Here is a 13,228-nt window from a genome sequence, read left to right as displayed (position 1 = left end):
CATGAAGTTTGCATGATATATCGCTCCGCTTGTCAGGTATCGCAAATTCTCACTTAAAAGGAAGTGCACACAATTTTTTTCCTCAAGAAGCGCAAAAAAATTTTGTTATTTATACGGTCTTCTCTATTAATCGTAAAATCGCAAGTACTTTAGTAAAATCACATATTTTATTCCAAAGTCGTGGAAAAACATGTGAGCCTCATTTTTTTTCTTTAACACACTTAAATGTATGTTCGCACATTTTTTTTTGCAGTCTTCACAAAGCGTGCAAAAACAAGTTTTGTGAACCTCCTTATGATCGTAATTTTGCAAATACCTTAGTAAAATCACATATATCTGATACCTATAAAATACAATTTTTATGAGGCAAAACACTTATTTTGTCTTTTCTTATACTTGTCTTTAAAGGTAGTTGCTAAGTGACCACTTTCAATCTTTTCTTGCTTTAACCTTTCCTCTTCTTGCTCACAATGAGAAATGCGCTCATTTATCCTTTTGATAGTTATAACTGACCTTAAATTTACTTTATTGTGTAGGAAGAGATATCAAAACCAGATACACGAGTAAGTCCTTAGACAACTATAACTTTAGTACATTTAGTTTTGAAGCAAGATAAAATATTTTCATAATTTACTCCCCTATGTTTCTTTTTCCTTTATACTTCATTGAAACAAGACTTACAAGGAGAGTGCTTGTCTCAGCATTTTCATTTTTAACAAAATATTTCTCAATTTCCTTAAGGAACTTCTTGGCATTAACTTCTTTAGACATAGAGCCCCTGAAAGTTTTTGAAATTGCATGTTTCATGATTATAAGACTCATGCGATTGGATCGACCTCACTTTTCATGGTTCCTTTTATCCTCAGTGAAACTCTTATTTGTGAGAGCAGGTGGTTGATTCTTTTGAAGTGCAAGATTCAAATCCACACACCCGAGAACAATCATAACATTCTCTTTCCAGTTTTTAAAGTTTGTGTCATTCAAAACCGAGATTAAATTGCTGTTTGCAGATATTATAGAAGCAAAAGCATTTACTGAATCAAGAACAAAACAAACACACCACAACAAGCTCACAGTCAATATATAAATCCACATGTATTAACTTTAATTAACAATTTCAAACTATGGTTAACCCCTTCACAAGATACCCAACATAACATTGATAATTAGTCTTTGGACAAAAATGTCAACTTGTAAGTGGTATTCTTTTTACAGCAATCAAACATAGACAATTAATCATGTCAAACAACAAGTCTTTCTTTAAATCGACTCATTATTCATATGAAAAACTTGATAATCATCCCATATTGATTACTAAATGTACATTTGAACTTGGCCAAATAACAATTTTTCTTTAATTAGGCTGATCACTATTCGCATGAATTTTAAATATACAATTATCTTAATATTTCAAACAAATCAATCTACACAAGAGAGGTTACTTTGGTAACATGTTTCAATCATCTCATTTTAGAATATTAGACATTTATACCAAAAAAGAATACCAAAGTTTGAATTTTACATATATTTGCATGCATATGTATGTATAAAAATACATAAATCCTTAATCTAAATGGTCATATCCAAATTGGGTCAAAAATATTTGAAGTCAACCTACTAAAATGACCCAAAATAGACTTCACAAGCCCTCAAAATGACAAACCTAATGGCTTGAATAAAAAAAAACTTTATGGATCTAAAACTTATGCCTTAAAGGTCCTAGGACTAAAGCTGGTAGGTCGGGTCGTACTAGACCCGATCCAAATCCTGCTGAATATCTTAAAACAAGAGGGAGAGGGGGCGGGTGAGCCGAGTGGGTTGGGTCAGGCTTGACCTGACCCAGGTCCTGCATACCCGATTACAAAGAGAAGGACAGATAGGCTCAACGGGTCGGGTCAGACCAGACTTGACCCGGGTCTGGTCTCGCATGACCCTGAAAGAATTAGGGTCGGGCGGAGGCCAGACTTGGCCTCCCGCCATCGGGTCCTAACCGCCCGATGGTGGCTAGGGTGAACGGTTGGCCCCAGCCAATCATCATGGCATCTGATGAGGGCTACCCGGTGAGGGCCATCCACCCCTCCCTGTCGTCGGGGATGCATCGAGGAGGGTCGTCCAGCCCTCCTCCTCTACCTCCTTACTATGCAGGCACCCAAAGGTGCCTTCGCTCTGTCAAATGACATTTGGCAGTTAGTCAAACACCTTCCATTGATCTTACCCATCGCCAGAAGGAGGAGGGAGTCGTTGAGCCCCTTTTGTCAACGGTGAGTAACTGGGGAGGGCCATTTGGTCCTCCCTCTCCTTCTCTTTCTTGTGCAGGGACCCGATGGTGCCTGTGCAAAGTTGAACGGCGTTCGACAGGCTGCCCAACGTCGTTCGGTGGCCTAGGGGCTGCCAGAGGGGTGTGCCCCCACTTCGGTTGCAGTCCCTCTCTGCCCTCTAAAGGGACTGCCGGCTCGACAATATTAATTTTTTTTAACAACCCCTAATGTCGGCAATCATGGGGGGGGGGGGGGGGGAGGGGGAATCTAATGATATTTCATCTCTCATATGAACCAGACAAAAGTGTTCTCATGTAATAAGAAATCCTGAATATCTCAATGATTCAACAAGAATAAGGATTTTGATATCAATTATTGGAAAACTTAAAAAAATAATCCTTATTTATCCTTAATTTGTTCATGCTAAATCATTAAAAAACCCAAAATAAAGCATAGTGTGGAAGACTACCCGAATCCATCGTTATACTGGTAGATCTTGATGGAGTTTTGATCTTCCAAAACCTCTATTAGTGACTTTTCCTTATTCTCTAATCTAAATGATAGAGGAACAATCTCTTTCTTGATTGAGGAGGGAAAAGAATCTGCCACTATGTATGGTTTTGGGGACCAAAACTCATTTGTAACTGCCACATTGTCTTTTTTCCAATTCAGCCCATTATAAAATTGAAAATTGACATATGAGCGCACATTAAGTATCTACAAATTATTATAACCATACTCTATGCGATGTTATATGGCCCAACCATATAAGATCACTTTAAATGGGCCCATACCTTAGATAATTTATAATGAGTGATTAATTGCATATATAGGCACACACAAAAATATCTAACAACAGAGAGTTCGACAATAACCTCTGGCCCTTCTGCAGGTTCATGATTGGTTCAAGCGTAGAGAGCGAGGGTAAGTGCAGCAAGCTTGTCGTCCAGCATATCGCCTATATGGAGGACACCGCAGTCTTCACGTTCTCTACGGCCATCAACCTCAGCATGGATGCTTGTCGACCTTTCTCTCAAAAGCTCAAGAAGGAACTTTGTGTTAACACGACAACTCTTCTTCTTCTTATTTTTCATTTTTTATCGGGAGTGGTTTTTCTTACTAACAATCATAATGAGAAACTTGATTTGCAAAACTGAACATATGGCCAAGGCTATTAGCGGCTTTATTTGTTCCTTCTCTCTTGTATATTTCATTCACGTTCGTATTTTTTCTTGTTTTCTTTTTTTTATCATGTAATAAGAAGAGTGAGCGAAGTTTCTTTGTTTCATTCATTCTGAAACATGTGTTTGTTGGGCAATGTAAATAACAAAAAACAAAAAAAAAAGTCAATGTCGACGATAAATATCATCAGGTTTTTAAAAAGAATTATAGTCAATGTTGATAATAATTGTCACTGGCTATATGATTTTTAATATATATGATAATAATTATCATCGACTTAAAATAACATAGGGAACAATATTTATCGTTAGTTTTAACTAATATAGCAATGATATTTATCGTTGGCTATTTGAACATATATGATTTTTCAATATGAATATGATGATAATTATCATTGTTTTTAATAGAGAACCGATGATAAATATCATCGTTGATATTAAATATAGTTGAATATTTTTATCATTGAATTTAATTAATATAATCGACATTGATTATCATCAGCTATTTGAATATATATGATTTTTCAATATATAAATGATGATAATTATCAATGACTTTTAATATATAACTGACAATATTTATTGTCAGCATTAAATAATAAAGGCGATGATATTTATCATCGTTTTTAACTAATATAGTCAATGACAATTAACATCATTTTTAAATACTATTACTGATGGCATTCTAGAGCTGGCCGTTTTATACCGACTATATTATATCATCAATTTTTTTTATATAAAAATAGCGATATATAAATATCATTGAAGATAGTAATATAAAGGACTGTGAAAAGTCGATGCTTGGAGCGACGATAAATATTGTCGTTTATGTTATTGGTCACCATAAATTATATATTGTCGACGATAAATATCATTGGCAATGACTTGTTTTTTTATAGTGGTAAAAGGTGAATGTAGGGTCTCTTTGTGTTTGTTAACTTTACTAATACAAGTTATTGCATTATTGTCTTCTATTCTTTTTGTCTTAGCGCTCTCTTTGTGTGCTTGCGTAACTGCGCCAGTGCGCTTAATGAGCGACACTTAATTTACATTATGCACTTGGAAGGTTGTTCCGGTGTTGGGATGCATCGAAGAACGTGAGGCCTTCGCTTTTAGCCAGTGACAATTGGTGTCACGAGCTTACTTTTTCCAATAAGCTAGTGTGGCCAGCGTGACAGTCCTTCCTTACCGCTGCAAGCCTTTCTATCACTTTGTCACGGGCATAGAATGCTTTGCAAACTTATGACGTGCTAAGTTGCCCAAGGTGGCTAGCCTAACGGCTAAAGGCCGCATACCAACATCTTTCTATGTGCTGAATCATTTTCATTGGCCCTATGCGCAGCTGCCTAGCGAAAACTGATCAAGCGTATTTTCAAATGTGCATTTCATGTAGTCCATGCCGCTTAGTGCATAATCTTCTCATACCAACTATTACTTCCGAAAGAGGCAGAAACTTTGCATTAGCCTTACATGCCATGAAGCGTATTGCAGCTCCATGCGTACGACATTGCAAAACCTCACCACTGAAGAAACAAGACCTTGTGGCCCTCAGTGCGAAGATCAGTTAATGATTAAATACCATAGCGAAAAGTACTACCTAGACTCATTTGCCGGTGCCTAAGCATTCACTCGTCTAGCCCTGAGTGACCATACTCAGTTGGAATCACCTAATGTGATCTCTGGAAGAATTAGCCCTAACCCACATGAATCCCCGTATGTCCAACCGCTATGAGTGAGACAATCTTGCAAGCTGAGAGGTCCTTAATCAAATCTCAAAAAGCAACATCTTCTAATCCGTTGGCATTGCTTAATCGAACAACGCTCCACGTCTATGTCGCCACACAACGATGCACTAACGATGAAACTGATGCATATCGCATGTCGTGCTATCACCGCACATTACCGATTAAGCAAACACATACCGCCGTTCCTACACTCGATGCATTTTCCACTCAGTAGAGCTCCGCACTACATATGTCTCATTCTGAAAGATCGGCCCAGGACAATTGGTGCCCTTCGTATTAAAAACAAATGAAAGTTTATATATTTTTTCAGTGATTATACTCTGCAAATCAGAATTTGTTTTCATAAATAAATAAAAACGTGGGGGCCGCTGTAGCTATATTTGCACACAAACTTATCCATACTATTTTTTCAGTCCAAATGTGGACATTCACACTACATTTACAGTAACCGCTAGAGAAGAAAAACTAAAACAGTGTTTCTCCAAATTATCGCAAAGTTCCCTTCAATAGTAGGCAATTGCATGTGAGTGCAAAAAATTTTGACACCATCGCATCGAAACTTGTGGGTTGTGTGGTAACATGTGCTAACTAGCTTTGAGGCTGTTGGTGTAGTGAGGTGAGGGCTTGGCCATTAGACAGGTGGTCAATGGTTCTATTCTCATGGGCTTCACCCTCTTTGCATATTGCCAAAGCATGACGACTCTCGGGGGCGAGGGATGCGCCCAGTTTTTCACCGCCAGAGAAGTGACTGTAAGCTGGCAGGGTTGACCAGTGGCCAGGTCTCATCGAAAAACAAACAAACAAACATGCGCTACGATTTCATCATCATAGGTAAATTCATGGCACAAAGGCATCAAATGAGATGGGTGGATGATGAGGTCGCACTAACCTCAACGAGGGGTCTTGGGTTCGGATCCAACGGGGATTATCCTCTCACCTAGCCTTTATTTTTTTTTGTTCGATGAAGAAGCAGGGGGAGTAGGCTCCCTTTTTTTGTTCAACTTTGAACTTTGCAACACGCTTTTTAGCCCTGGTAAAGTGAGCCCCTTCACTTTCCAACCATCCCTCTTGTCATTGGCAGGTTCATCAAAAGGGAATTCATACCCTAACCCACCCTCCCTCTTGTTTTCAGTTCCTCTCCCCAACACACAAAAAAGATATATAAATCAATGGAGGAAAAGGCAAAACTACGTTTGGACCCACGTGCCACTCACAACCCCTCCGCAAACCTCTCTTTTTTTCATCTTTCCAGCAACAATGAGAGAGTAGAAGGGATGCTAATGGTGGGATGCCTGCTTTTCTGAGGGCCTGTTTGTCATGGAAAGTCGGTGCTTTCAGTGGAAACACATTGATGGGCGTGCATTTCTGTGGAACCCGTTGTGATCAAACAAACAAAGGACTCTCTTTTCGCGAGGAAAGAGAGTCCAAAATATATGGGATCCCCCCATTTTCAGCAAAAAGTATTCTCGAGGGTGGTGGCCCAATTCTCTTTCCGTGGAAAGAAAAGAGCGGAAGAAGGTGCATTGACAGCGTCTTCCGTGAATGCAAACAGACCCTAAGGGGGCATTTGCATGTCACGGGAAATTTGGGTCTTTTTATGAAAATGCAACGACGGGCGTACGTTTCTATGGAGCCCACGATGCCAAAACAAATATGGCATCACAGATTTGCATCGGTGAGTGTGCCATTTACATGATGGCCCCCTTTTTTCCACGGAAACGATTCCTGTGAGGGGGGGGGGGGGGCAGAGCCGGACCTGTAAAGAGGCCAATGAGGCTTGGGCCTTAGGGGCCCATTTTTAAGGCCCGAGCTCCTTGTAGTATTATATTTGTTTAATGTGAATGCAAATTTTATTGTTATTTTGATTCTTTAAAAAAAAAAATTGGAGGCGCTGCCCCCCTCCTACTATTAATAGGGGGCCCATTTTTTCCCTCCGCCTCAGGCCCCATAAAACACAGGTACGGCTCTGGTTGGGGGGGATTCTGCGGTAATGGAAAACACGAAAGCGGTGCCGCGGCACCCCATCCCGTGACATGCAAACGACCCTAAAGTTGAGCTCACGACCATGAGAGAGAGGGAGAGAGAGAGGGGGGAAGAAACCCACACTTTATTTAGGGGTCCACAAAATATGTGGTTGTGGTTGCTCTGCTCTATCCCCACGGACCCCCACCAAGTCCCTAGTGCCCAGCTGTTGTGGGCCCCGCATGTGCCCCCGATTTTTTTAAGCTCACCAAATTCTGACCGCATAGAAAGGAGTCAGGGTCAGGTGACAACACGTCCTATTTTTTTGTGCCTTAGGCACCTGAACACCCTCCATTAGGGGTGGCAAAACCTGACACGGCCCGCCAACCTGACCCGCGAATCTGAGAACCCGTTTACCCGACTCAACCCATTTATTAAATGGGTTGGCCGGTCGTGTTGGGTTACCCGTTTATTAAACGGGTCGGGTTCGTGTTTGCCACAGCCGACCCGTTTAATAAACGGGTCGGGTTCGGGTTGAGGTATGCTGACTCGCCAACCCGACACGATTGCCACCCCTACCCTCCATCAGGTCACGGGCCCCACACCTGACATGCCCTATCCCCAAGATAGAGGGTGATCAGATGCCTAAGGCACAAAAAATTATGCCATTTAAAAAAGAGGGGGAAGACAAATAGGAAAAAAAATAAAAAACAGGGGATGCCCATACTTTTATTTTTTATTTTATTTTTTCAAGAATTTGGCTTGAACGAAGTGAAGGCTGGCCAACCCACCCAACTTGAGTCTGTGCCTTCCTGAACCCACATGAGCTAGGGAAAAGGCCCACTTCCCCACCAGATTGGCCAGATTCCCACAAAAGTAGATATTCATTGTGTGGTTGGGACTGGAAGCTCATGCAGTAGGACCCACACTGATATCCTTTTAATCGCCACCTCCTGCATTGAGAATGGCTAGTGCCACAGGAGGAGTCTACCAGGTCAGCACCCCCACTCTTTTATAAACTGGAGCTCCACTACTGGACAAACACGTGGTGATTATCCACAAAGACCATGTTTGTCATGGGCATAGCCGGAGTGAGGCAAACAATAGTTTTCGCACTTGGCATCCCTCGAACTCTAGGCAACTGAACCTAGCATCAATACATATTTCCTCAAACACGTGTAAAAATACAATGGATACTTACTTTTGCTAAGACTCCTCTTCGAAGATCCTTTAACCATGTTGTCGCATAGCCGATCATCACTTGTGCATCACCGTTCCATACCGACCAGCACTTTCAACCAAAGAGCCAAATGTGCATTGCCACTCTCACAGGCAACTGCACAGTGTCACCAAAGCTATACCATGTCTCTACAACACTACATCTCAATGTTCGACACGGGTCATAGAGAGCATAACGCATCACTTAAGTGTTGTTGATGCATACACTGCTCTTGAGTTCCATTCTGAGTAACCGTTTTAAAGATATAGTCATCCGAAGGTAAAACGCACATAGATGACTTAGCCTTGCATGTCATGGAGCGTATAGCAACTCCATGGGCACCGCCCTCACAGAACATCATCTACCAAAGGAAAAGGTTTTTCAACATTTATTTCGAAGATCAGATGATAAGTGATATGTCATAGCAAGCAACGCTACCCAGATTACTCATCGATGCCTAGGCATTCTCATCTAGCTTGAGTTACCATACTCGGTTGGAACCACCTAATGTGATTCTTGGAGGAATTAGCCCTAGCCCGCATGCACCCCCTATGCGACCAACACTATGCGTGGAATACTCATTTAAGTCGATAGGTCCTTAACCAAAGTCTTTAAAAGCAACATCCTCTGATTTGTTGGCATATTGCTTAATCAAACAATGCTCCACGTTTGTACCGCCACACACCATCGCATCAACGATAATATTGTTTCCTATCGCATTCCATGCTACCACTACACGTCACTAATTAGCCCAACGCATGTTCTTACACTCGATGCATTTTTTACTTAGTATAGCTTCGCACTGCACATGCCCCATTCTGAAGGCTCAGTCTGGGACATTCTCCCTCACCCAAACCATTGTCATCCTCGACAATATCGATGTAGGTAAGAACATAGTCTTCACTTCATCTTGTCAGTTTTTCTTTTGTCCAACAACTTTGGTCTTCTTTTCTTCAACATTCTCTACTTGTTCTTTTTCCTTCTCTTTGCTCTACAAAATCCATATTACGTTGAAATTCTCTTTCAGTGTATGCTCCTCTTATGCATGACAAATACTCTTTCATCCATTAGGCTTCTCCTTTGCTCTGACTTCACAACTTACGTATCATACTTGTGGCCTACAAACTGATTGCCACTACAACGAAGTCTGATTCAGAGGTTTCTCTCAATTTGACTTCCCCTGCAAGTATTCGTCAAATGTCCCTTTAGATGCTCACTTTAGGTTCTGTCAAATCCACTTCGGTAGTAACCAGTGGAGGGTATGCCTACACTTCGCTCCATGGAGTGTCTCAGGTTTGCCCCAAGATCCATCTTAAGCAACAACCAGGGAAATCATTCTTGCGTTGCACCCCACTATAAGAGACAACTGAAGAGTCCACTCGACATTATCCTCAGCATTACGAATGATAGTCGAACTTTACCTCGCACTGCCCTGAATCATGAGCAACAACAAAAAAATTTGCTCTATGTTGCCCTCAACTCAATGAGTGACATTCGAGCTTCACCTCACATTGTCCTTAATACACTAGGCACCCTCAAACTCAAAGGTGTGCTTTCCTTGGCTTCAACCACTACAAGAATTCTGCAGATTAGCGATGGACTCTATCCGACAATAATCCATCGCAAATTCGTCGCCAATCCATTTAGCGACGGCTTAGTGATGGATAGAATCCATCATAATTTCCTGGTCACTAATTAGCGACAGAACTGATATGTTGCTAATTCGCGATGGATTAGCGAATGTCATGATTCATCGCTAAATAAGGATTGATTTGGTTTTGCAATAGATACATATCCGTCAATAATCCATCGCTAAAGTTTAACGATGAATACGTATCCATTGCTAAATTCCGTTGCTGATTTATCGACGGATTCACGATGGATTATATTCTGTCGCAAAACATCAACTAATTCAGTTTTTGAGATAGATAAATATCTGTCCCTAATCTATCACTAAATTGGTGATGGATATTAGCAACGGATATTGTCCGTCGCTAATCTGTCGCAAAATTTAAAAATAAAAATAAAATTTTTTTATTTGAAATATAAATATCAAGAAAAAATTTCTCGTTATACAATTTATATAACATGTGTATAAAAAACAAAGTACACATGAAAAATACATATATAATGCAGGTGAAACAAATTTAACACAAGTTATAAGTGAAACAAATTTAATAACCCACTATAATCATCACCAAGTTCTAATTAGTTACAAGTAAACATATACAAAGAATTTCGTTTGAAACAACAAGTACGTGAAACAAATTCAACACAAGAATCTAATCATCGCCAAGATTCAGAGCATCATCCTCTTCATTGTCTCGATCTGCCCCTTCATCCATGCCTCCATCAACTCCTCTACACTAATAATCTTCAGCATCTTATAAGAGAATCAAAATGTTAGTATTGATAAACAAAATATAATGAAATAAATAATATGCAATACACATAATCTAAGGCAATCAAAGTAACATGGTTGAATGACACATAGACTAGCAATAACTTTCATAGTATGCAATCATGCTTATATGTGTTCTAAGTTTGTCAAAAAACTTTTATAGTGATTCAATCATGCATATATGTGTTATAAGGCAGTCAAATAACTTTGATAGTGATGATATCATTCTTATGTGTGTTCTAAGGTTGTCAAAAAACTTTCATAGTGATTCAATCATGATTATATGTGTTATAAGGTAGTCAAATAACTTTCATAGTGATGCAATCATGCTTATATATGTTCTAAGGTTGTCAAAAAACTTTCATAGTGATTCAATCATGCATACATGTGTTATAATGCTATCAATAAAAATTCATAGAGATTCAATCATGCATATATGTATTCAATCATGCATATACTAGCTTGAAATCTAACAACATGAAACAAATGACATGAAACGTTATACCTGACGAGCACTAGAGTTCATGTTGAATGCAGACGAAGTTCCCCTGTCCCGAAAAAAGTTGCACAACTCATTATGGACAAGGTTGAGAATGACTTCATGTAAAAAGTTACGCATTGTGTCCTGAAGAAGCTGGCGGACACCATCCCAAGAAACAACAGGGTCAATCAAACGGTGGGAGTTAATGGTGGCGGGAGAACTCTGAGAGCCCTTACTGCAGGAAGCAATGACTGGTGTGGTGTTCATGTTACTCTCAAATCCGAACACACGACCCTTTTTTGGTTCATCGGTTGCAGTCACCCATGCTGCAGGATCAAAAGGCGGATGCTGAGTGGAGTCATCGCCATATCGCTCTACCATCTGCTGCTCGTATGACTCCTATAAAGTAATGATTACATTATAAATTAACAATTAAGAATTACAATGTTTATGATAATGTAATTCATGGTAACTTATATATTACAATGTTTATGATAATGTAATTCATGGTAACTTGTATATTACAATATTTATTAATACAATAAATACATACCGTTGTCGCTCTCACCTTCTCTGATATAAACTCTTCCGTGCTCTTACGTTTATGTGTTTCAATAAACACACTCTTGTAAGGCACCATGCCTCCTTTTTTGGCTTCCTGCATGGTTAAATGATAAAAAAATCAATTAAAAAGTAAGCATAAATACTTATAAATTTGCCAATATATATTGATGAGTTACCATTTTTTTTTTATGGCTCCCAAAAGTCCTAGATCCACTTGTGTGTAGATGGGCATCGGATATCTTCGCTCGGTTTTGTACAGCCTTTGCTGAGCGATTTCAAAATTCATGGCTCATCCACTTGTCGCACATTGCATCCCAATAATTTGTCCTGATAGTAAAATGGTCATGGCCCTTTCACTACAGTGGATCATCTATCCCACTAGATGCTTTTATTGCTACAGTCTTCATATTGTGCAGCATGTCGGCAAATCGACTGACAGCTACCTTCTGCCACACCTATCTCGCGTCCTGCTCCTTCTTCGCAGTCGTGAAGCAATTCGAAGCCTACAAATAATTTTAGAAAGTTAGTACACATGACTATAATAAAAAATTAAATAAGAAACACATTAGCTATGATAAACGATTATATACCATGAATGAGGACCATAATCTTTCCAACACTTCCTTCGAGTACTCTTTTCATTGAGCGACCAATCCTGGTAGATGCTGAAGTAGTGACTTCCTATTTTTTCGTATTACTTCTTATGGCTCGAACCTTGTGTTGCACATGAATTGGTACACATTAACAATCGACTATCAATATACATTATTTATAAGATAAGTATTAGACAAATGTCAATCAAATACTTACTGGCGACTATCGATATATACTATTTGAATAAGTCATCGTGTGTCAGACTGAAAAGACTATACATTTGGCGTTGTCTCGTGATGTGTATGCATAACTGGTGTAGGTGGGTCATGTGCAGGCGAAACATCATCTACAGAACAATGAGTTAGAAATTCACACAATGCACATTTAAACTAATCAAGTATATAATTAGTTAAATGATATACCTATCGAAGCAACCCATGAAGACGAAGGCTGAGACTGACTACCACTGTGTGCTCGACCACTGTGACTTCCATGAACCATATTCTAACAAATAAAAATGTTATTTAGATCAGTTACATAATTCTTGATCTTATCATAGATATGATATATGCATGAAATGTAAAGATTTAAAGGTCCTACATGAATCAGTTTTATAACTATGCATGAATTGTGCATGTACATGCTAAGTATGCATGAAATGTAACATGTCAAGAGAGAGAAGTATCACTTCGGCTAGGAGGAGATCAACATCATTGACCACGTTATGAGGCATGGTTTATTGTGCATAGACAGGCAAAAGATAAGAGCCATCCAGGAATGAAATCCGCCAACTAAGGTGCCAAATTTGTAGTCATTCCTTGGC

This window comes from Nuphar pumila, chromosome 10 (assembly GCF_984573655.1).
Source record: "Nuphar pumila chromosome 10, dmNupPumi1.hap1.1, whole genome shotgun sequence".
Taxonomy (NCBI): domain Eukaryota; kingdom Viridiplantae; phylum Streptophyta; class Magnoliopsida; order Nymphaeales; family Nymphaeaceae; genus Nuphar; species Nuphar pumila.
Note: the sequence above shows the minus strand (reverse complement) of the source record.